Here is a 26,458-nt window from a genome sequence, read left to right as displayed (position 1 = left end):
GAATAATACATTTTAAATTAAATGATATTATAAGATTTTTTGAATTTTTTATTATTTATATAACAAAATAATTATAAAATCTAAACCAACAATTTCAATTTCAGTATATAATATTGTAGTTAGCGAGGTTACAATAATTTTGGATTATAGTTAGTTATGTTGTAATAATTTGGGTCTTTTTTTAGCGGATTAAGGTTTTCAGCCAATTCGAGATTTTAGTGGCCATTTTTTTTAACGATTTAATCCATTATTGATTGTAGTCTATGTATGGTTATATACTTTATCCATGATAATTCTATGTTTTTTAATTTATTTTTTATGAGATGCAAATTTAATGGTTAACATAAATTCATACAGGGAAAGAACATCTCAATATTCATAAATTAATAAAAAAAAAATGAAAGTTAACAATGTAATTGGATTCATAAAAAATAACATTTATAATAAATTTTAATAATTCTTTTGGATTTTTTTTAAAGTTTAATCAGACCGATTCGACCAATTCCCGATCCGAATCGCCTATTCACTGATCCAGATGGGCTTTTGGGATGCCTGATCTGGGACACCGATCCGTTTTTTAAATCACTGGCTAAGACCATAGCATATCGTTATCCCAAAAAAAGGGTTGATATGATAGCTACATTGTAGATGACCTACAACAAAAAAAAAAAAAAACATAGAAAAATAAACCAATATATTTCAATCAACGTTAAGAATATAGCAAGTTCATTCTGAGCTCCATTAAAATACACTAGGACTCGCTCAAGTCTAACATTGTTAAGACCGTACAACGGTATTTTATGTACGGAGCCAAGCAAAGCTAGGGCATGTTTGGGTAGAGGACAAAGCTTGAGGTTGACTTATTTATTTAAATATTAAACCAGTAAATAAGAAATAAGGCGATTCAAGCCATATATAACCAAAAAGACAAGGAACTACACAATTTAATATTTATAATATACGAAACAATATCTTAAATTGAGTTTTTCTTTTATAGTTAAGGTAAATAAAATACAATATAATATAAAAAAGTGTCATGTCCATATTGTGTTCTTTTGTATTATATGTAGTGAATATTACATTAAACTAGTATATGAAGAATCGAACTGGAGCAGTTAATCGGACATGGCCCGAAAGCAGTTCAATTGGCCTAATCGGTAAATTGATTGGTTCAACCGTTCTAACTGGGCAAGTCTCAAGCGGTCAAGAAAGTGTTTAAAAAAATTTTAAAAATTAAAAAAATCTAATAAAATATAAAAAATAAATTTAAAGAATGATGTGAAGTGAGGATCTTTATATTGTAATGGAGTTTTGTTTTGCGATTTTTGGATTCGAAGTGGCTTATGTTAGTAGACTTGTTTGTCTTAGTGAAGCAAAATTTTGTATTGCATACACTGTGCTAGATCTACATTTTGCCACCTTTCATAAAATAAGTTAAGAAGACAAATGTTTTATGCTCGAACTCATGACCTATGCAAGGTTTGCAAAGTCTACCAATGTGAGATTTACAACACTGTGTACTATATATAAATTTGTATTATATTCTAGTGGAATTTTCATTAATATCCTTTGTTAAAACTTTTGTAAATTTTCTTTTATTTTTTACATGCATACCCCTTTTTCCAAAAGAATTTGTTATATCCAAAATAACACCACTATGGTCCCATTTAGAACAGTGGCACCAACCACTGTCGATCCATTTTGATTTGTAGTCCCTAGCGCTGCTGATCTTTTGATTTGAGGCGCATTTGGCAATAGGAGGAAGCAACAAAAGATGCTACAGATGTTTTGGAAAATGTTTCTATGGAACCCCACCCACATATTTAGAATATTTAACCCCTCATCTCAAAGGTTATATTTGATTACATGGCTAAGATTGCTTGAATCACAATGTCTAGGTCTTAACCATTAGATCTTGATTTGACAATTTAGATTTTTTTATGTTTAATTTTTATTCTATATCTCATTTTAAATCATTTTTTATGCATAGATCTGATAGGAGCACACCTGAAAAAAATAAATAAATAAATAAAATAAATTCTAGTGATAAAATTCTCTAAAATACGCCCTGAAATTTGCAGGGGTATTTTGGTTATTTATTTTTATAAGAAATATTTTTTTTCCAAGTTCGCCCTATTTTTATGATGGGATGCTCAAAATTTCATCCAAAAAGGATTTGTAGAAAAAAATATGAAAAATAAAACAATATTTGACGTGACATTATGATATGAACAATCATTGTTGTGCGATTCAGATCAAACGGCTAAGTAATGGGGTTGCATATATGTTGTTGGCATCTATGCTCTATAGTAGAGCAAAAGGTGCAAACGGTTCATTAGATTATGTTTGGTTTTTTTGCACTTTCTGGAATTTGATGAAATGCCAAATGCTTTATGACTAACTGAACTGTTGCACCAAATGCTACGGATCAGACAGCTCCATAGAGGATTTAGCGCTTCCAAATTTGCTACAAAGTGTCAACTGCACTTTAGATCAAATAGATTGGTAGGAAAAGAGCTCGAGCTTAATTGATCAGCACTTGACAATTTGTAATGCAATATCTTAAGTTCAATCCCTATCAAGGGTAGAGGCCCTCTCCCAACTGACTCTCCAAAAAAACAATTCTAATAACTTGGTGCCCAAGCTTAATTGATCAGCACTTGACAATTTGCAATGCAACATCTTAAATTCAATCCCTACCAAGGGTAGAGGCTCTCTCTCAACTGACTCACAAAAAAACCAAAAAAAAAAAAAAAAAGGAGTCTAATAGATTGGTAGCACTAGGTGCCAAATCCATTAAACACTATGGATTACGTGCTACAGTTTCGGTAGAAATGTGCGCTGCTACAGATCTACAATATTATAGCGTCTTTTGGTGCTTCCTCCTTGGTAGGGTAGGGCCAAATGCTCTAGGGTTCTATGCAATTATAGTAGGCTTATTTGGGTATAACAAAAAAAATCTTTAGAAAAATAAGTATGCACGTAAAAAAATAAAAAAAATGGAGTTTTGTTCTTTTGTTATCACGAGAATTATAAACAATGTTAGCAAAAATTCCCGCTTACTCTGTTTTGAAGCATTTGTTTAACTATTGAATACCACAAAGTTTATCTGGTGAGGTTCGAACCCTGGGCTCACCGAAAATATGCAATGCCTCCAACAACCGCAAACATAAAGGGTCGCTTCAAAGTTAATAACATACTACTTAGTTGCTTAGTGCATGTTTGGCAGGCATGGAAATATTTTTGTGGAAGCATTTTCACTTGAGATGATTGAGGTATGAGAGTTTTTCCTCACCAATTGATCCCAACACAGTTTTTTCATCCTAACCATGAGTTTTGCAAGACCATTTCCCTTGTAAAAAATAAAAGAAACGCTATATCTATCACTTATTGCCCTTCGTTAGAGTAGTCTATATTTTTGCAAGCAAGTCCTCTTTGGACCTGCCTTTCAAAAGAAAAAAACAACCCATCAAACAAAAACCTAGCACTCATGTAGAATGACTCTCTTCACTTAGCAATCTCCATCTGCCATGACATGTCAAACTTCTTCCCCAAGGGCAAGGCTAACCCACCCACCTCCACCACCATCCCCCTCTTCGCCTTCCCACCGCCACTCTCTCCCTCCCCCTCCTCCTCCTCCACTTCCTCATCAACATTAGCCACATGGCTCATTTCTGAAATTTTCACATGCGTGTCGCTTAATGTCTCTCCGCCTACCATTATGGAAGTACTCTTTCCAGCACCACTAGGCGCCCCGAGCACCGTTACTTTTTCGATGACTAATCCCAGGCTCTCTGCATACTCTCCTTCCTCCACATCTGACCAAACCCTAACCTTCATATTGCCAATGCTAGCGTAAAACTTAACATGTGTTGCCGTTCCCCGTCCTATCCCCATTTCTGGCCTCTCGTCGTCATCCAAGTAGAGCTCTCCCTCTGCCTCACTACTCTCCGTACCCGCAGGGAAGCTAACTACAAGGTGAAACGGTGTGGTTCTCGCTTCTTCCGAAGTCCTCCCACCTCCTTGCATTGGTAACACCATATTTTGGTAGAGATGCACATTCACAGTGTTCAATGGGGCATCGAGTGTCACGTACCCGCCCTTGGAGACGACAGCTCGTGTCATGTCGAAGAGGCTGTACCATATGCCTGGGGGGAATAAAGCACGCACATGTGATGCGCCCTTCTTGAGAACCGGTGAGACCATCACGCCAGAGCCCAGCAAGAACTGGGTGCTTAGGCCATAGCTTTCGGCATAGTCGGGGAATGAGAAGAAGACTGGCCTTGCGATAGGGGCACCTGTTGTGTGAGCTAGAAAATTGAGGGTGTAGAAATATGGGAGGAGTTTGTAACGTAAGCCCAGCGCATTGCGAGCCGACTCAGCAACGGTTTCCCACTGATAGAGCTCCTGTCGCTTTGAGAAGTAGTTTGCGTGGTCCCTGGAGAAGGGGTAGAAAGCACCGAGCTCGATCCATCTATAACAAAGTTCTTCAGTCGTGCCAGGGTAGAACCCACATATGTCAGCACCGACCATCGGCATACCAAACATACCAAAATTGAGCATGGTCGAGATCGAGTATCGCAAGTTCTCCCATGTCCCTTGGTTATCACCAGTCCAGTGCGCTGCATATTTGCCCGAGCCCACAAAAGTTGAGCGAGTGAGCACGAAGGGCCGCTTCCCCTCAAGGCCTTGCAGGGCCTTCTGTGTGGCCTTGGCCTCTGAGAGGCCATACAGACTGTGTGCATTGTATTCGAGCACACCATTATAGTGGACAGCGCTCTTAGCAATGGTCTTGTATCCAATCGGTACCTTTGTTCCTGAAGCGTTGATTTTATACGGGGGATCATCCCATCGTGTGTCAGTGATGTTCTTGCAGTCAAGGCAACATTCCGTTACTATACCAGGACCCGGGCAAGTTTTGTCCTTCGGGATCTCACAGAGACCCGAACAAAAGTTCGAGACCTCATTCATGTCAATCCAAAGGCCATCAACGGGCACATTCTGATGGAATCGGGCAATCTCTTCTGCCCACCAAGTAGAGGTCTTCGGATTGAGGAAGTCAGGGAAATAGACAGGCCCCGGCCACACTTGGGCCAGGTAAGGGCGGCCGTGATATTTTATGAACACATCTTGGGCCATTCCACGGGTGTAAGTGCCATAAGAGGTGTTAACTGCGATCCCAGGGTCGATCAGAACGATATATTTGCGACCACTAGCGTGGATGGATTTGAGGAATGGTTGAAGCTTTGAGGGGGGGTAGTTCACCGGGTCAAGGGTGAAGTCCTTTGCAGCATCCATGTGGTCGTCATCATTCCAGATGACATCAAGGGGGATGCGGGCATTGTCGTAGCCCTCAACCACTGCCTGCACCACGGACACATTTTTGTACCCCCAACGGCACTGATGGAAACCTGCGAGTGAACAATGGCATTAATGCTTAGCCTTAGAAGCAGTGCATACAATTCTCCTCCTTTATCCAATTTCCTTCTGAAGAACTTTCACATAATGTAACTCCAAGAATTCCAAAAACACATATACAATGTTCAGTGCTTGCATTTCCTTTCGATTCACCAAATGAACAAATTACATGCAGACAAATTCCAAGGAACTGCACTCCTGTCTCGTGCAAATTCAATTATGTGGTATGAAGTATGTACCGCTTTGGAAAGGGGCCGTTGTCTCAATAACAAATGACAAGCCAAGCAGGTTACTCACAACCAGTCCAATTCACAATCACAGGTTTGGTTGCTTGATTTATTGTTTTTCCATTCAAAATTTCAAAATCTGGAGTAATAGGAATTATATACTATTTATGTTTGTTTCAAGGAGGTCAAAATTACTCTTAGCTATTAGATATCATATTATCTCAGTTTGGATAGTTGGAAAGTTTGATATATTATTTTTTTTGGAATTATAAGTCTCGTCAATATCACTCTAAAAACTACACAATTTCCAATATGATGAGCAAGTGTATTTCTCACCTCCTCATACCAAAAGTAAATGGTTTTTTTGAATACTTTTCTACGGTAATAAGGTAAATTGGTGACTTCATATGACCTTGCAACCCACCATTTTATCCAAGGATTTTCAGGAATAAACTAGGAAATGGTTTCTTGGAATATAAACTACTAAATTGTTGAAAATATCATCTTAAAACTCGTCAAAATTGGGGCTCTAGATTATTCTCACATTCAATGCTACATAGATAATGGGGAACTGCGTTCAATCCCCACGGTTGCGTCATCTAGAATGGAGAGAGGATGCCCCAATACTTTATAAATAATGGGGAACTGCGGTCAAGCCCCATCGTTGATCATCTAGAATGGAGAATGAATGCCCTTCGATCTAAAGTGCACCACACATTAAATGTTTACTGCATTTTTTACTTTATTACTAAAAATTAAAATTATGAAGATAAATTAGAGTCGCCATTCAAGATTTTTAGATAAATAATGTAAATCCTTTTTTTTTGCTGTTGACTATTGCCACATAGAGACAATTCTCTTCTCACTTAAAAAAAGCCAAAAGATATGATATTCACCTGAAAAAAAAAAGTGTCTCAAGATTGAATAGAGACCAATTTTTAGATGGTAAGATTTAAGGGTTTAAAAAACTCAAATTTAAAAAAAAAAAAATTTGTGAAAATAATCTGGTAGTTCTCAAGTGGCTCCCAAAATTTCACATTGAAAAAATCTTTCCAAGTAGGTTTCTAACTGAGGGAGTAGAAACAAACTATGCTCCCAAGGGAGCTAAAAATAATTAAGATATTTCCAAGATTACAAAAGAGAGACACCATTGAAATTGAAAGTAACCTTCTTAAATTATTGAGAATTTCCTCACAAACATAATTGCTAGGAAAAACCTTAAATTGAAGCACTTTGCCCAAAAAATTTCCAAACACATGTAGAGGAACCGGCCAGCAACAAGTAAAATTCAAACTGGATGAAAAGAAAAGTTTGTTTGTTGAAGAAAACTAAGAACAGTGTTCTGCTAATATTGGAATGAATGGGGATGAAACCGTCTATACATTTTTGGAAAGAAAATAAAATCATACTTCGAACTATGTGGTAATCAATGATATATCGTAGGGAAATCAAGTCATAAAAAAAGAAATTCGGAAATTCCCGATTGATTTCCAAATATCGGTTGTAAATGTTACCTCACAATGAATTTGATTTAATGCCGATATTAAATCCACAACAAACAAATGGTATGAACAAAACTGAGAACACCAAAATTTCACATTTTGCCATAAACATTTAAGAAGGTTTTATTAGCTGTTTTCTTTTTTATTTTTCCTTTTTTTGGGTTAAGTATTAGCTGTTTTTCACTTCTCTATTAATCCCACACACAAATAGACCACAGGGCATCCATCATCCGTGCCAAATATCAACCGTGGAGATCAATGGCAGGCAGTTTCCAATCCCACCATACACAACAGGTGTATATTATAAGTACGTCACCATTGGACATCCACCGGTCATTTCCCTACATTTTTCATTGACTCGACCAAGACGAACCTACAACTAATCTCGACCGTCCATGATCAAGAACCACCAGTGGATGTCCATGTTGTGTACCATATACTATATATACCACCAGTCCAAGGTGTACTACTCTAACCAGTGTTTAAAAAACGCCGAGTCGAACCGGACTCGGAAATCGCCATGGACGGATCGAATCGGCGAAAAAAACGGGAATCGTCCGGTTCTACAAAGAACGGGACGATTCTGTACATTGACTCGCCGATTCACTGTACGGAATAGGCGAGTCCGTACAGTGAATCGGCGAGTCCCCGTGAATTTTTTTTTTTTTTTTTTTTTTTTTTTTTTTTTTTTTTTTTTTTTTTTTTTGGTAATCCATGATAGATTTTTTTGTAATACTTGATCGATTTTTTTGTAATCCATGATCGAATTGTTTTTTTTTTTTGTAATCCATGATCGAATTTTTTGTTTTTTTGTAACCCATGATAGAATTTTTGTTAATCCATGATCGAATTTTTTGTAATCCATGATCGAAATGTTTGTTTTTTTTTCTTGCAATCCATGATCGAATTTTTTGTTTTTATGTTTTTATTTTTGTAACCCATGATAGAATTTTTTGTAATCCATGATCGAATGTTTTGTAATACATGATCGAAATGTTTGTTTTTTTTTTTGTGATCCATGATCGAAATGTTTGTTTTTTTTTTTGTAATCCATGATCGAATTTTTTGTTTTTTGCTTTTTTTGTCACCCATGATAGAGTTTTTTGTAATCCATGATTGAATTTTTTGTAATCCATGATCGAATTGTTTTTTTCTTTTTTTGTAATCCACGATTGAATTTTTTGTTTTTTTTTGTTTTTTTTTTTTGTAATCCATGATCGAATTTTATGTAATCCATGATCGAATTTTTTGTAATCCATGATTGAATTTTTTGAAAATTTGTGATTTTTTTTTAATCCATGATCGAATATTTTTTTGTAATCCATGATAGAATTTTTTGAAAATTTGTGATTTTTTTTTTTAATCCATGATCGAATTTTTTTTTGTGATCCATGATAGAATTTTTTGAAAATTTGTGATTTTTTTTTTTTTAATGCATGATCGATTTTTTTGAAAATTTGTTTTTTTTTTTTTTTTTAATTCATATTATTCAAAGAGAAAATGAGAGAGATGATGATTCTGAGGCCACCCTGTCCCAACCATATTATTCACATATCGAGTCCCAACAGCAACAGTGTAGGGATGAGCACGACAGTGCAGGTGAGCATGAAGGATGGACAATCTTCGGGGATTTTAGATTGGGAACACAACAAAACACTAACACTCAGTCAGACGCCTGCTAATATCGATGATTCGTTTTTAGATCGAATCAATGAATTGTTAAACGAATTCAATCAATGGCACCAGCGTGACCAAGAAGAACAATAACGTCGTCTATCATTTTATTTTTAGATCATATGTTACTAATTTTATGCTTTATTGTAGTCCATGTATGTTGATATACTTATATGTTCATCCTTTTGTGTGATGTAAATTAAATGCTGAATGGCGGTTCATGCAGGGAAAGAACATATCAATATTCGCATATTCATTCAAAAACATGAAAATTCTTAATGGAGTACCTCATTTCTTATTGAATTCCTAAAAAACAATATTTATAATGAATTTTAATAATTTTTTCGGATTTTTTTTAAGCTTTATTCTGACCGATTCACCCGATTCCCGATCCGAATCTTCGATTCGCCGATCCGGATCTGTTTTTTGAAAGCCCAATTCGGATCACCGATCCGTTTTTTAAACCATCAACTCTAACAATAAAATAACAGTAGTATACGAGAGAGATAGATGTACTTAGAGAGAGAAACATAGTTATGTAGAGAGAGAGTCTCATGAACTTACCAGAAGCCCAATAGGGCATGGGTGCAGGTCGCCCAACCAAGGATGTGTATTGGTCCACAAGCTAATGGGCTTGGCCCGGCAAAGAAGTAGAAATCAAAAATACCCCCAATAACTTTGTATGTTAGAGAAGAGCCACTGTAAAACACATCCATTCCATTGCTATTTAGCAGAAGAACACCATGAGCATTTGAGCCCTTCCTCAAATCCATGTAAAATGGGTGAGACCCATACAAATCACTGTTCAAGTTAATGGCCGATATATCGGTTGTGTATAGTGTGTATGGATCATTTGGCTCAAGCTTTATTCCCCTGGGTTGTGTATTCTCACCAAGACCATAGAGATTGGAATTTTCAGGTAGGCCTGTAGAGATTTCAAGATACTGGTCCTTGAAGACCATACTGTCGAAAGAGGAATTAAAAAGTGTTTCTCCATTGGATTTTCGTTTAACAGAGAAGCCAAAGGGGTTAGAGACGTAGGAGAAGATGAGATTGTTGGGGGAAGAGGAAGAAGAGAGAGATTCAGAAGAAGGGAGCACAAACGAGCCTTCTTTTCTAGAGAGAGAATATAATGGAGTTGGGGGCTTCTCTCTGGGGAGAAGCTCGTAAGGGACCTCCCATCTTTCGTGGTCCGCATCTGTAATGTGAACCCTCAAGCGATTTTCAGTCTCGTGCCTTCAAAAACACGGAGAAATTGACAAAAAAAAAAAACAAAATTAGCTCTTTCCTGTTGAATACGGACTAAAAACCCCCCAAAAAAACAAAAAACAAAAAAAGAAGAAGTGAAAATTAGAAAAAACCAGATAGGACACTTTGTGTTCAACTTGCTTCGCCATAACAAAGTTTCTATGTAAACATCCCCCCCCCCCCTCCGTATGTAAACACGCCAAGGAAAAAAAGTTTATTTTTTAACGGGAAAGGTTCATTTTTTAGACGGAAATACGTTTCCCGTATACAAAAATCATTTTGCCCAGATTTGACATTGATTTTTTAACCCACTAGCACATGATGAAGGCGCCATAACCGCATTGCGGTACCTCCTTCTACAAAAACTTGCCCTAAGACCACTACCTAAGACAACTACCTAATACACTTTTTGTATACAAAAATCGTTTTGGCCAGATTTGACATTGACTTTTGAACCCACTAGCACATGTTGAAGGGCGCCATCATCGCATTGCGGGACCTCCTTTTACAAAAACTTGCCCTAAGACAACTACGGGATCGAAACGGCCCTAAGACAACTATCGAACCGAAACTGATTAATGTCAGACCAGATGACTGTGACTGTTAGACTTGAGGACTGTGACTGTGAGACCTGAGGACTGTGACTGTGAGATCTGAGGACTGTGATACTTGAGGACTGTGACTCTGATACCTGAGGACTGTGACTGTGATACCTGAGAACTGTGACTGTGATACCTGATGATTGATGATTATGAGACCTGATGATTGATGATTGTGAGACCTGATGACAGACTGCCGGAGCCTTGAAATCCAGTAACACTGGACCGCCCTTTTTAACTGTCGGACCACAAACATGTACGGTCAGGTGTTCTATTGCCGGACCACACTTACACAGTACCTGAGCACTATTTTGTTGGACCGCCCTTTGACCACAAACATCTACAGTCGGGTGTTCTATTGTCGGACTGCACTTAGACAGTGTGGTAGCCCTATTTTGGTGGTGTTCTATTACCGGACAGAACTTGAGGTAGCCTATTTTGGTGGGATAGAGGAGAGAGAGGATAGATTATTGGGTGCATTAGATGGAGTTGGCTGGCATTATTCTTTCAGATTGAAAAGTCATATATTCATCTATTTCTATGGAAAAGTAAGAAGGAAAAAAAGAAGGAAGAATTTTACGGTCATAAATTCGTTTATATCATCTATTTCGAAAGAAGAAAAAAAAGGGGTATGTTGAATTTCAAGTATTCAGCGATAAGATACAGAAAGTACATTTGGAACTGCTCAAAAAGGATTTTTTATCCTAAAATATATCCATCCATCTCTATAGAAAAGTAAGAAGGAAAAAAAGGAAGAATTTTATGGCCATAAATTCGTTTATATCATCTATTTTGAAAGAAGAAAAACAGGGGTTGAAGTATTCTGTTTCAACGATAAGATATAGAAACGTACTTCACATTTGGAATGCACAAAAAGGATTTTTTATCCCAAATATATCTATCCATCTCTATAGAAAAGTAAGAAGGAAAAAAAAAAAGAAGAATTTTATAGTCATAAATTCGTTTATATCATCTATTTTGAAAGAAGAAAAAAAGGGGTTCAAGTATTCTGTTTTACTTCACATTTAAAACTGCACAAAAAGACTTTTTATACCAAAGACGTATGCGCAAAATTGTAGGGAAACGTCAACGGTGGGATAGAGGAGAGAGGGATAGAAGAGAGAGGCGTGGGTAAGGTATACGGGATAGAGGAGAGAGAGGCGTTGGAAGAGTAAGAGAGTTTAGTTTTTTTAAATCAAAAGTTGGATAGAGGAGAGAGAGAGGCGTGGGTAAGGTCAAGAGTAAAGGAGTTTAGTTTTTTTTTTTTTTTTTTTATTTGGCTTGGGGTATTTGTATAGAAATTGTATTTTGGGAGAAAAAGTGAGGTTGAGTCTAAGTTGCCTAGAAAGTTTGTCTTGAGGTTTTTTTTTTTTGTAATTCTTCTTAACAAAAAAAAGTCTCATAAAAAAACCCAAAACAAAAAAATAAATTGTTCTAGAAGTTAATAAAAAAGTGCACGGAATAAGAAAAGGAACGGTATATGGCTCATTGTGATTTAAAAACCCAATAAAAGATGGAAAAAAAAGGGTAAATAGAGCAAGCGTCACCAGCCCAAAAAATACTGGTAAAATGCAGGAAATAATGAAAATAATAGAAAGAGTCTGAGCCTTACTTGACATAGAATAATAGGTTTGGGATATCAGGGCCGTAGGTTGTGGTTGGTTGCCTCACTTTCAGCCGTCCGATGAGCCCCCCATATGGTGACTCTTCGATGGAAACTAGCTTGTAGCCATGGCCGGCCTTTGTGGCCGCTGAAGCGGAGATTAAGAGAGAGAAGAAGGCGAAGAAGAGAAGTGGAGACATTGAAAGAGAAGCAAAAGGAAGAAAGGAGGAGTGAAGGGGATGGGTGATTTAAAGGGAAACAATGAACTAAATGGTATGGTTTTAATTAAGGGATAATGATAAATATTATGTGATGACTCCTTCACGCGATGCATGCGAAGAAATGGCCTAATCCTTTGCATGTAAGGGTGTCGGATAAGTTTAAGGGAAAGGTTTCTATATTTCCCCTATAGTATAGAAGATCTGTCTTCTCTTTATCATCCAGCAGTCCAATTTTGACCAAGAGAGCCACTCACCGTTTGATCTTAAATGTCATGTCTCAAAGTATTTTATTTTTAGTTTTTTTTATACAAATTGTATAAATATGAAATTTGGTATGTGTCATCTTCTCATTGGGACACACCTAAAAAAAATATTAAAAATAAATTTTTGATAAAATATAATGACCCACTTTTAAAATTTTCAAAAGTATTTTGGTCATTTTATTTTATTGAAAATATTATTTTTATATTTTTCACTAGTGCAAGTTTAATAGAAGATTGGACCTCCAAATTTTGGGGTCAAAATAATTTATAGAAAAAAAATTAAAAATAAAATAGTGTAGAGATGTGACATGTGATTGGGGCAACCTTAACCCTCCATCCAAAATGGACAGTTGGATAAGAGAATGTATATAAGTTTTATGCTGTAGGGGAAGCATAGAAAGCTCGCCTGTTGGATAATGACACACTAGGCTACAACTTCTTGGGTTGGTGTTTCATGATTTTTTGCTCTTTTTCTCTCTCTAAGATTATCTCTCTCCCCAACTATCTCTCTCCTCTATACATTAGAGTCTAGAATACATTATAAGTGTGACGGTTAGGTCAAGACCATAATTGTTACGAAATTTTTATTTATTTATTTATTTGTTTTGCTTTCAAGGGCTTTATAGCTCGAGTTAATCGCCAATGAAAAGTACATCAAATGCAAAGGGGTCTAGGGCTGCGAGCAAATCAACTACCAACAAAAAGGAAGAAGGAAATAAGCGAAAGATGACCTGGCATGAAATTTATGCAGAGAAGCACAGGGAAATTGTCGAAGCTACGGATGAAGAGGTGTTGAATAATATTTTCGATGATGTCAAGAAGATGGGATCCTTAGCATGAAATTTATGCAAAGAATGTTTTCGATGATGTCAAGAAGATGGGATCCCTAGCATGAAATTTATGCAGAGAAACACAGGGAAATTGTCGAAGCTATCAAGGGCTTGGGGACATATGAAGAGGTGTTGAGTAATGTTTTTGACGATGTCAAGAAGATGGGATCTATAGACTCTCAGGTGTAATTAATAGTTTACAATAGTCTTTCTTTAGATATAACAAAGCGTAAAGCTTTCTTGGCCGTGATTGACCGGAAGAGGGACAATTGAGTCCAATTCAAGTTTGTACATTAGTTTCAGTTGTCGAATAATGTAGTGGAGATATTGAATCATCCACAATGTATCAATGGAGCTAATAACAGTGCCTCCACAATGTATACAATGGAGCTAACAACAGTTCTTCGTGTTGGGATCGATTCATAAAAAAACAACAAGGGTTTACAATATTAACAGCTGTTGTGCATTTATATCAATATAAACAAGCAATAAAAACTACACAATATCAAAGCACGAACATGGAATGAAAAATCCAACAACATTCAATCCACAGAGCACAAAGATTTAACGTGGTTCGACCTACTTTCATGGGAGAATGGCGCGAGACTTTACTTACTGATTTGGAAAGATTACATAGTGAAATCGAGCTCAAAATATCAATTTTCATCCAGCAGCCCTTTCTCATGCTAAATTGAGCAAAAAAACAAGGTTTGAAGAACACCCTAAAGTGGGTTCTCTTTAACACTTTTTCTCACTAAAATATGACAAACAGCCAATCTACAATGAAGTTCAAGCCTTTTGCTTACTTTTTCCCTCTAAAACAGAGCATACCAAACTCTAAAGGGAAAACCCAAATTGCAGCCCAATCTCTCTATATTTTTCTCACTATTTTCTCTTTAAACAAAAGGGTTTTGATCCCCTTAATAAAGTAAATTTCTTACAACATAAAAGAGAGAAAAGTTAAATAAAATTCCCACATGTGTGATTCGTTTTCACACATGTAACACCTCGACCATAACAAAAGTAACCGTAATCGGATTCCCTGAATACCATGTTTAAAAAAAATAATTTAAATCTTCATGGAAATATTGGCAAACATATAAGTGGTTAAAAAATGTAAAAAGTGTCAAACATGTATAATCGGATTCCCTGAAAAACATGCTTAAAAAAAATAATTTAAATCTTCATGGTAATATTGGCAAACATATACATGGTTAAAAATGTTTCATTGTAGCTAACAACAGTGCCCCAACCAAGACAAAGCAACCATATTCGGATTCCCCGAAAAACATGATTAAAAAAAATAATTAAAATCTTCTTCATGGTAATATTGGCAAACATATACATGGTTAAAAAGCGTACAAGTGTCAAACATTTATAATCGTTTAACCGTAAAAGTGTCAAACATTTATAATCGGATTCCTTGAAAACCATCCTTAAAAAAATAGTCCCAACAACCATACTTAAAAAAAATAATTTAAATCTTCATGACAATATTAGCAAACATATACATGGTTAAAAAGTGTCAAAAGTGTCAAACATGTATAATCGGACTCCCTGAAAACCGTGCTTAAAAAAAAAAATTTAAATCTTCATGGTAATATTGGCAAACATATACATGGTTAAAAAGTGGCAAACATGTATAAAGTATTCACACATGTTTATCATTTTCATTTCTTCTACTTTGATGAGGTTCACGCTCAAATTCTCAACACCCTTCAAATACAAATCATTTTCTTTTCTTCTACTTTGATGAGGTTCATGCTCAAATTCTCAACACCCTTCAAATACAAATATACCATGGATTTGCGCCAAAACGCTTAAAAAATAATATTAGCAAGCCTTCAGCATATTTTATATAAAAAATTAAAAGAAACTTTAATTCATCATGTGAGCAATTTCAAAAAGAAATTCTTTTGAGTAATACTTATTAAGGCAATTCAATTGAGTTTTCCTATTGCTGTTTTTTCTAATTTTATTTTATGAAATTCACTAGCATTCCAAAAGGTGTTTTTCAATTTTTATGTTTTGTTGAACATAAATATCATTGGTCAAACCTAAAATAAATTAGTTACAATTTTTTTGCTAGTAGCTCCTCTGAAAGTAAAAAGCATTTTGTTATTCTCTTGTTGATACTCCCCACTAGGCTAATAGGGCTAAAACTATTTAGATTATGGGTGCAGTTGGCTAATAGGGCGAAAATAGATTATGGGTTTAGTTGGCATACGGATACATCCATAGCTGTAGAGGTAAGGTGCACCTACAAATTTTATCACAGTATATAATTTTGATGTAAAATTTTCTTAGGATTATCTCAAAATCTATTTTTATATCTAATTATAAAATTTTAAATTTAAAAAATGGTTAAAATCAAGTAGATCTATAAACATATGAAAATCTTGAAAATGGACGAAGTAGATAATATGTTGTAAAATACATTATTTCTAGGACTTAAAATCTTTTTATTTTTTTTTGGTCATACATCTCGATGTCAAGATGATCAATCAAATGGTTTTTCAACAATAAAACTACCTTTTTCGATGAATTTTTGAAATGCATCCGTAGTTTATATGTGAAGGCATTCAACAACATACCAGCAATGCTGAAGATTTATCTTCATAATGGGCCAACTGGTTGCGAATTATTCGCACCAAATTATACATGGTCGAATTAGAATATGAGGCTTTTTTACTCATTTGAGTGACCATTTTTCAATTGCCACAACTCGCATCCAACATCATCTATGATGTTCTCTAATGCGGTTGTGAAAGGTTTGTGTTTTGAGTTTTTTTTCTTCTTCAGCCTAAGCTGCTTACTTTTTTAAGAAATGAAATCCGCGTATTGTTGTCCAAAAAAAGGGATGATATGAAAGTTCAATTGCAGATAACTTGCAATAAAAATAACATAGAAAAATAAACCAATATATTTTAATCAATGTTAAAAATATGGAAGTTCATTCGAGACCTGCCGAGTTCCATTAAAATACAACGGAACTCACTCAAGTCTAATACTATTATGACCATATAACGGTATTTTACCTAGGGAGCCAAACAAAGCTAGGGTATGTTTGGGTTGTTTGGGTGGAGAATGTGAGAAACTTTGAATCGTTTACTGATAATTTCTAACTAGACACCTATACTTATCAAGAGATATATACCCACACACCCATACAGATATGTATCCGTATGGACACTGATATATATAGTATACCATGTGAAAAACTCTGAATATTACAGGAACTCTCCGTATTCAATCCTTGCAGATAATTACTAACTAGACACCTATACTTATCAAGAGACATATACCCATACACCCATACAGATATGTATCTGTACGGATACTGATATATATATATCTATCAGTATGAACGCTGATATATATATATATATATATATATATATATATATATCAATACGCTAACACTCCCCCTCAAACTCAATATGCTTTGACACAAAGCAACTTGAGTTTGAACAATAAGTAGCAAAAAAAAACTGAGTTCGATCTTCAGGTCTTTAGGTGTAAGGCTTGACTAATAGAAGTAGTGGTCTCCATGCTCAGATTGTTTGAACAACAAGCATAGATAGCGGCAGATCTCAGGAACAAACGACCTCAGGAGCAGCCTCACAACCGGGATGGAGCAACGAAAAACTCAATCAAAGACAAACAGGCCTTCGGAACATGCGGGATCAAGAAATGTGATCACCAAACAAGAGGCCTGTGGAAGAGCCAACAGAAATCAACGGCTGATCGACAGTTGGACATTGGATTTGGGGTTGAGAACAATAAAATCCAAAATACATTAGAGAGTCGAAACACAACTAGACAGAGAGACATGACAGAGAGTCAAAACACGACTCGACAGAGAGAAATCAGAGAGTCAAAAACACGACTCGGTAGAGAGAAATCAGAGAGGTGAGTTTAGAGAAGGGTTTTAGATTCGGATCAACCAGGGTATGTCATTAGAGGGGAGCGCGATAGCAAATATTTACAAAACAAAGAAGATTCAAACGTGAGGTGAAACTCATAGTTATCAGTTTCTCTCTCAAAATTTGAAAGAGCTAGAGAAAGAGATGGCTCCAAAGAAGTTGCTCAAGGCTTAAACTATACCAGTGAGGGCTCCACCACCGCCAAACACTAGCCTTTTTGTAGGACTAAACAAAGGCTGGCACCAAAAAAATGAGATTGCTCCTTACCCTTCAGACAAAAAAAGGATAAAGCAGTACAAGGAAGTTATGGGCTTTGCGTCATATGAAAAGAGAATTACTGAGTTGCCAAAAATTAAAAAAGATAAAGAGATCAAAGAGAAGGAGATCAGTTAGAGAGAGAGAAGTAGCGCATCTAATGTGTAGAGAGAGAGAGGAGTTTTTTTTTTTGAGAGACAACAGGGGGATATTACCTTAATGGGTATCTAATGGAAAAAGAAGACCTTGAAAGAGGCGTGGGATGAGAGAGAGAGTTACGCTAAAGAAAGTTGCGACACATAGTTTAAACTTTAAACCTTGAAAGGCATGAGTGAGAGAGCCACATTAAATAAAGTATGACGCATTGTTTAGAGAGAGAAAGCTTGTGGCAGTTTAGAGATATAGGTGTTTGAAAAAGATAAGAGGCATCAATGAGAGAGATCTAAGAGATATGAGAGTGGAGAGAGACCAAGAGATAAGAAAAAGAGATTTGAGAGATAGAGAGATCTGAAAGATCTGAGATTGCGTGTTCGATTCACATCGGGGTCACCACTGTCTGGCGCTTTGCAATTTGACCAACTAGACGATCTCCATTCTTTGTGTATGCCACAACAGATTGTGTGGTCCTCTGGCCCTCAACATTTGTAACAATTGTTGGCTTTCCACCCTCCATTGCCGCCCCTGCTGAGTTTGTAGTACATAGATCGATGCCGACCACCTTCTCACATACAACTCTCAAAGGCACAAAACCAGAGCCTTTGTCCTTCGTCTTGTATGAGGCACAAAAGGGCCTTTGTCCTTCCTCTTCCATGTAAGGTTTGGGGTTTTGCGAAAGCCATTGTTTAGTTGTGTACCAAAAAACACGGATTTTGGAGAGTCGGCCGGACCCAATTTTTAGAGAGAGAGAAGAAGTAATACTTGCACCCAGAAACACATGGAAGAAAAGTAGAGAGAGAACAAGATTTGTTAGCAGAAAGAGAAAAAGACCTTTAGCTTTGAAAGAGAGAGAGGAAGATGCAAACGAAATTTCCGAAACAAATATGAAACAACAACAGGGCAGGTGGTCTTGAAATTTCCCGACCTCAAATATGAGGTTAACCTCAGATTCTGAGCCGAGGAGTCTATGGCTTTGATACCATGTGAGAAACTTTGAATACTGCAAGAACTCTCTGTATTCGATCATTATTGATAATTACTAACTAGAAAAGTATATTTATCAAGAGATACATACCCATACACCCATACATATATGTATCCGTATAGACACTTTATATATATATATATATATATATATATATATATATATATATATATATATATATATATATATATATATATATATATATATATATATAGCTTGAGCTTGACTTGACTCGTTTATTTAAAGATTAAACCAGTAAAAAAGAAATAAGGTGATTCAATCAATAAATAACCTAAAGATTAAACCAGTAAAAAAGAAATAAGGTGATTCAATCAATAAATAACCTAAAGGTTAAACCAGAAATAAGAAATAAGGTGATTCAATCAATAAATAACCAAAAGACAATGAACGACAAACTTTAATGTCTATAATATTCATTACAATATCTTAAATTTAGTTTCCCTATTTGAGGTGAGGTAAATAAAATACAATATAATATAAAAAAGTATTGTGTCTGTATTGTGTTTTTTTGTATTATATATAGTGAATAATACATTAAACTATTATAGGAAAAATTGAACCATAATAGTTAATCGAACAAAGGCCAAGAAGTGGTCCAACCAGCTGGTTCAAACGTTCTAATCGGGGAAGTCTCGAGCAATAAAAAATGTGTTAGAAATTTTTTAAAAAAAAAAACAAAAAAAAAAAAAAAAAAGTTAAAGAATTATTAAACAAATCTCATCCAAATGAAATTAAAAATCAATCAACAAACATATTTTAAAGAATCGATTTGTGCCCAAGGTATTTTTGAAATTTTTCAAAAAAAGGGAAAATGTGAAAATAAGTATTATTTGCCAAAACGTTTTTCCATCTTTTCCATAATGATGAAAAACATATTAAAAAATACATTACATACAAATCTCCCTTATATTTTGAAATTTCATATAATTTATTTTATTATTTTTTTAAATACCCGGCTGGTCACCAAAACCGGTCGAAATTGAAACCGGCCAATTCTTACCAGGCGGTTACTAGATATATCGCTCGATTTTTCCTTCAATGCATTAAACAAAGATCATGTCGAGCTGATCTTATTTCTTACCAGGCGGTTACTAGATATGTCGCCCGATGTTTCCTTCAATGCATTAAACAAAGCTCATGTCAAGCTGATCTCATTTTGAGCATTGAGTTGTTCAGTAAATGAGTTAAGAAGCTATAGTTGGCTCCTTTATTAAGTGATCAAAATTAAAACCGGCCAGTTCTTACCAGGCGGTTACTAGATACATCGCCCCATTTTTTTTTCAATGCATTAAACAAAACTCATGTTAAGCTGATCTTATTTCTTACCAGGCGGTTACTAGATATATCGCCCGATTTTTCCTTCAATGATTAAACAAAGCTCATGTCAAGCTGATCTTATTTTGAGCTTTGCGTTGTTCAGTTAATGAGTTAAAGAAGTTTGCGTTGTTCAGTAAATGAGTTAAGAGGCAATAGTTGGCTTATTTATTAAGTGAATGAGTTAAATGGCTGGTCCAGTGAATGAGTTAAATAGGCTTATCTTAGCTTTTGTCCATTCAAGCCAAAAAATATTGCAATACATAATAGGATGAGTCAAACCAATTGACAACTAGCTTGACCAAGTCGATTTGTTAGACTTGACACCAGAATACAATGAGTTCGAACTCGATTTTAAGCTTTAAAACATTTATTTTAAATAATTTAATTGTTTGAAAGAGTGAAAACAGGAAATTTTGAATTACCTTTTTATGGAACTTTTATTTAGTATCAATCTTAAGATGTGTTGATTAAGTGTATGACCCTGCTGTAACTAGTGATAGAATGAGTGCTTGCCACCACTAAGGGGTATAATGCCACATTTCGCAACCTTGTGGTATGATAGACTGTTGTATGATAAAATGTGTGTTCGCAACCCTGTGGTATGATAGACTATTGTATGATAAAATGTGTGTTCGCCACTACTAAGGGTATAATGTCACACTTCGCAGGGGCAAGCTAGTGGGGCCAGCCCAGACCATGGCCAGGCCCTTGCCCAGAGATTCCCTATAATTCTAAAAGCATTTTTAGCATTCTAAAAACAGTTTTTTTTCATTTCTTTTTTTTTAAAAGCAGTTTTAGCAAACAATTTTTTCTTTTTTATTTTTTTTTAAAAGTAGTTTTAGCATTCTGAAAACAATTTTTTCTTTTTTTTTTTTTGTTAAATGGAAACATCATTTGGTCAAATCTAAGATAAACTAGTTACCATCTTTGGCTAAAGTAAAGAATCCGCTCCCATTATTGCCTTGTAACATGCTTTTAAGAGATTAATATGATGAAAGTAAAAAGTATTTTGCAATTATCTAGTTCACACTTCCCACTAGGCTAATACGGCTAAAATCATTTATATTATTAATCAATATTTTTAATATGAGAAGGCATTCAACAACGGACCAACAATATCGAATATTTATCTTCATAATGCGTCAACTGGTTGCGAATTATTCGCAACAACTTATAAATGGCAGGATTAGAGAAAGAGGTTTTTTTTTCTCTCATTTTAGGGCTAATTTCCCAATGCCACAACCCTCAGCTAGCATCCTCTATGATGTTATCTTGTGCGCCTGTGAAAGGTTTGTGTTTGAGTTTGTTTTCTTCTTCCGCCGTAACTAATGTGCCTACTTTTTTTAGAAATGAAAGTAATATATTGTTAGGATATGGATATCTTGATATACATCATTATGAATGTATGAGTATATATCTCTTGAGACCAAGTTACTTGGTCATCAGGTTAGTTTGATGATTGGGCCTCATACTATACCTTTATCTCCAAGAATCATATCATATTTATTACCTGTAATTGTGTGATTGTTCTCTATATATAGAGGTACTTAGTGATGTAAACATTCATCCAAAATATGTAGCCTGTTGGCATTTGGATCCGTTTCGTAAGGCCGAAGCCTAAACCACATAAATGTTGTTTTCTCTTTTCTTTTCCCTCCATTCCCTCTTTCCTTCTCTCTCCATTCTTCATTCTTCCATGAATTCTAATATGGTATCAGAGCCACAGACTCCTCGGCTCAGATCTGAGCTTGTCAACCTTAGATATGAGGTCGGGAAATTTTAACACTAGTTCTCAACTTTCAAGATCATTGCAGGAGCCGACAATTTTGGCTGCTCCCTCAAACATTCAGTCCTCGCCTACCTCTCTAGCCATGGAATCCCCTTTGAAGACCTCGAAACCAATACATACTACTCCATAGCTCAAAATTAGCTGCTACTGTCTCCCACTGGCAAGTAATAATGGGCTGGGATGGGATACCCTTGGACTTCAACTTTTTGTATTCAATATTTCTCACTTCATGATTTAAGTGATGGCCAATAATTGGGTCATCTTCATACCAGTATGAAGTTCCATGTGAACCACCACCAATTCGCTCAGTGCGGAATGCTGATGAATGAATTTCGTGCTTTATAAAGTTTTCTGTTTCTCCATCTAGTGTGACGATTGAATTTCTCGATCTTGGTTAATGATCGAATTTCTCGATCTTGGTTGATGATCAAGTTTTCCATTACTTGATCTTGTTTGATGATGGAGTTTTTCGTTGTTCCATCATGTGTGATGATCATCGAGTTTTTTGTTGCTTGATCCCAGATGTTCCGAAGAAGAGAGAAATAAAGATCATTTTCTTTTAGAAAGAGAAAGCCTCTAGAAAGAAAAGAAGCTTCTGAGAGGGAAGACCTTCATAAAAGAAAACCCTAGAGAGAGAAAGTCTCTAGAAGAAAGTAGAGAGCCCAAGAAAGGTTGTTTCGTGGAAGACCTTAAGGAGAGAAAGTCTCTGGAAAAAGTAGAGAGCCCAAGAAAGGTTGTTTTTTGGAAGACCGTGGTAACCTGTGAAATGCATCATGGATTTGATCACTACTCATTTTTTTGTGAAATTTATCATGGATTTGATCACTACTCATTTTTTTGGCAACTTAATATTGTTCGACACTACTCGTTTTTTTGGTAAGTTAATATTGTTCAAACTCTAGCTGCGTTGTGTTAAAACATCTTCAGTTTGAGAAAGAGTGTTAGGATATGGATATCTCGGGTTCATATTAATATACATCATTATGAATGTATGGGTATATATCCCTTGATACGAAGAGGGAGAGTATTAGGATATGGATATCTCGGGTTCATATTAATATTTGTGTATCTATCTCTGGATAAAAAGAGACCAAGTTATTTGGTCACCAAGTTAGTTTAGTGATAAGGCCTCCTACTATTTACCTCTATCTCCAACAATCATACAAAGCTTTTGAGAGAGAAGATCTTCAGAGAAAAAAACCCTAGAGAGAGAAAGTCTCTAGAAGAAAGTAGAGAGCCCAAGAAAGTTGTTTCTTGGAAGACCTTAGGGAAAGAAAGTATCTAGAAAAAGTAAAAAGCCCAAGAAAGGTTGTTTTTTGGAAGACCGTGGTAACCCGTGAAATGCATCATGGATTTGATCACTACGCGTTTTTTTGTGAAATTTATCATGGATTTGATCACTACTCGTTTTTTTGGCAACTTAGTATTGTTCGACACTACTCGCTTTTTTGGCAAGTTGATATTGTTCAAACACTAGCTATGTTGTGTTAAAACATCTTGAGTTTGAGGAAGAGTATTAGGATATGGATATCTCGGGTTCATATTAATATAAGTCATTATGAATGTATGGGTATATATCTCTTGATACGAAGAGGGGGAGTATTAGGATATAGATAACTCGGGTTCATATTAATATTTGTGTATCTATCTCTGGATAAAAAGAAACCAAGTTATTTGGTCATCAAGTTAGTTTAGTGATAAGGCCTCCTACTATTTACCTCTATATCCAAGAATCATACCATATTTATCTATTGCGATTGTTACCTCTATCTCTAAGAATCATACCATATTTATCTACTGTAATTGTGTGATTGTCCACTCTATGTATATAGAAGTACTTATTGATGTAAACATTCATCCAAAATAGTGAAGATGTAGCATGTTGGGCTTAATTGTGTGATTGTTGGGCTTAATTGTGTGATTGTTCTCTATATATAGAAGTATATATAGAAGTACTTATTGATGTAAACATTCAACCAAAATAAAAGCTGGGCTTAATTGTGTGATTGTGTGATTGTCCTCTGATATAAACATTCATCCAAAATAGTGAAGATGCAACCTGTTGGGCTTATTTGTATGATTGTCCTCTATATATAGAAGTACTTATTCAACCAAAATAGAAGTTAGGCTTAATTGTGTGTACTTATTGATGTAAACATTCAACCATAATGAAAATGTAGCTTGTTGGGCTTAATTGTATGATTGTCCTCTATATATAGAAGTACTTATTGATGTAAACATTCAACCAAAATAACCAAAATAGAAGGTAGGCTTAATTGTGTGTACTTATTGATGTAAACATTCAACCATACCAAAATAGAAGTCCTTATTGATGTAAACATTCAACCAAAATAATGAAGATATAGCCTGTTGGGCCAAAATAGTGAAGATATTGCCTGTTGGGTTTGGATTCATGGACGTAAGGCTTGGGTCTGAAGCACGTAAATGTTATGTTATCGTTTTTGCTCTCTCGCTTCTCCATTCTATGCTCCCATAAATTCTAACATATATCCCTGTTCCAAAAAAATAGGATGATATGATAGCTCCATTGCAGATGATATGCAACAAAAATAACATAAGATAATAAACCAATATATTTCAATCAATGTTAAGAACCTAGCAAGTTCATTCGGGACCTGTTGAGTCCCATTAAAATACCATGGGACTCGCTCAAGTCTAATATTGTTATGACCATACAATGGTACTTTACGTAGGGTGGAGAACAAAACTTGGGCTTGAACTTCACTTGACACTAAATAAGAAATAAGGCGATTCAAGCCATAAATAACCAAAAGACAAGGAACTACACAATTTAGTGTTTATAACATACGATGCAATATCTTAAATTGAGTTTTCCTTTTTGAGAGGAGGTAAAAAAATACAATATAATATAAAAAAATATCGTGTCCTTATTTTGTTCTTTTGTATTATATATAGTGAATATTACATTAATCTAGTATAGGAAAAATCGAACCGGAACAGTTAACCGGGCATGGGATTGGAAGCGGTTCAACTGGCCTAAGGCCTAACCAGTAAATCGGTTGGTTCAATCGTTCTAACCAGTAAATTGGTTGGTTTAATCGTTCTAACTAGGCAAGTGTCGGGTGGTCAAAAAGGTATTTAAAAAAATTAAAAATAAAAAATCCAATAAAATATAAAAAGTAAATTTAAAGAATTATAAAGCAAAGCACATCCCAATGAAATTGAAAAATAATGAAAAAAAATAGATTTTTAAGATTCGATTTGTGGCCAGGGGTAGTTTTGAAATTTTCTAAACAGGAAAATGTAAAAATAAGTATTAATGACCAAAACAATTTTCAATATTGGTCATAAAGATGAAAAACATTAAAAAATACGTTATAAAAAATCCCTTATTTTTTGAAATTTTATATAAAGCTTTTTGAATATTTTTTCCGGCTGGTCACCAAAAGCGGCCGTAATTGGAACCGGGTGGTTACGAGGTAGATCGCCCGATTTTCTTTTAATGCATTTAACAAACCTCATGCCAAGCTGACCTTATTTTGAGGTTTGCCTTGTCTAGTGAATGAGTTAAGAGGATAAGGTTAGCTTGTTTGTTGTGTGAATGAGTTACAGGGCTTGTCCAATGAATGAGTTAAATAGGCTTAGGTTAATTTGCCTCTTCAAGCCAAAAAAATAGTGTAAGACATCTTGGGCTAAGTCAAACCAATTGATGAGTAGCTTGGCTTGGCTAAGTCGATTTGCTTGACTTTGGCTCCGGACTACGTGTGTCTGAACTCGGTTTTAGGCTTTAAAATATTTATTTTAAATATTCTAATTGTTTGAAACAGTGTAAATTATTTTGTTTCGAATTATCTTGTTATGAGAATTTCATTTAACATGCAGCTTAAGAATTTTTGTAGGGTTGGATGATTAATAAAATCCAGCTGAAAACACGCAGACTAATTAAATCTATGACCCTGATGTAACATGATAGAATGGGTGCTTGCCACACTAAAGGCTTAATGCCACTCTTCGCCAAGGCTGAAAATGTCAAATTTATCCACTACATGGTGCTAGGACCAGCGGGGGCATGGCCGTACCCAGGAATTCACTAGCATTCCAAAAGCATTTTTTATATTTTATTTTTTATATTTTTTATTTTTTGTTAAATGGAAATGTCATTAGTCAAAGGAGATAAATTAATTACAAAATTTTGGCTAGCAGCCCCTCGTTGGCTAAAGCAAAGCATTTGCTCCCTTGCCTTGCAATGAATATAATTTTAAGAGACTAGTATGATGAAAGTTAAAAGTATTTTACAATTATCTTGTTGACATTACCCACTAGGCTAATAGGGTTAAAACCATTTATATTACAAATGATTTTAAGAGACTAGTATGATGAAAGTAAAAAGTATTTTACAATTATCTTGTTGACATTACCCACTAGGCTAATAGGGTTAAAAC

At 35.3% G+C, this 26,458-nt stretch overlaps 1 non-coding gene across 1 annotated transcript; it reads right to left on the bottom strand.

The window, feature by feature from the left end:
• Positions 1-3,334: 3,334 nt before the first annotated feature.
• Positions 3,335-12,431, bottom strand: LOC18432104 (alpha-xylosidase 1; the record flags this gene model as incomplete). The annotated part of the gene is made up of 3 exons (XR_016047238.1): positions 3,335-5,411; positions 9,386-10,057; positions 12,281-12,431. It is a non-coding gene; the product is annotated as an alpha-xylosidase 1 (transcript).
• Between the last annotated feature and the right edge of the window lie 14,027 nt (positions 12,432-26,458).

This window comes from Amborella trichopoda, chromosome 13 (genome assembly GCF_054954075.1).
Source record: "Amborella trichopoda isolate Santa Cruz 75 chromosome 13, AtrichopodaSantaCruz75HAP2 v2.0, whole genome shotgun sequence".
In the NCBI taxonomy this organism is placed as follows: Eukaryota; Viridiplantae; Streptophyta; class Magnoliopsida; order Amborellales; family Amborellaceae; genus Amborella; species Amborella trichopoda.
The sequence above is the reverse complement of the archived record's forward strand: the minus strand, read 5'-3'. Positions and strand labels throughout refer to the sequence as shown.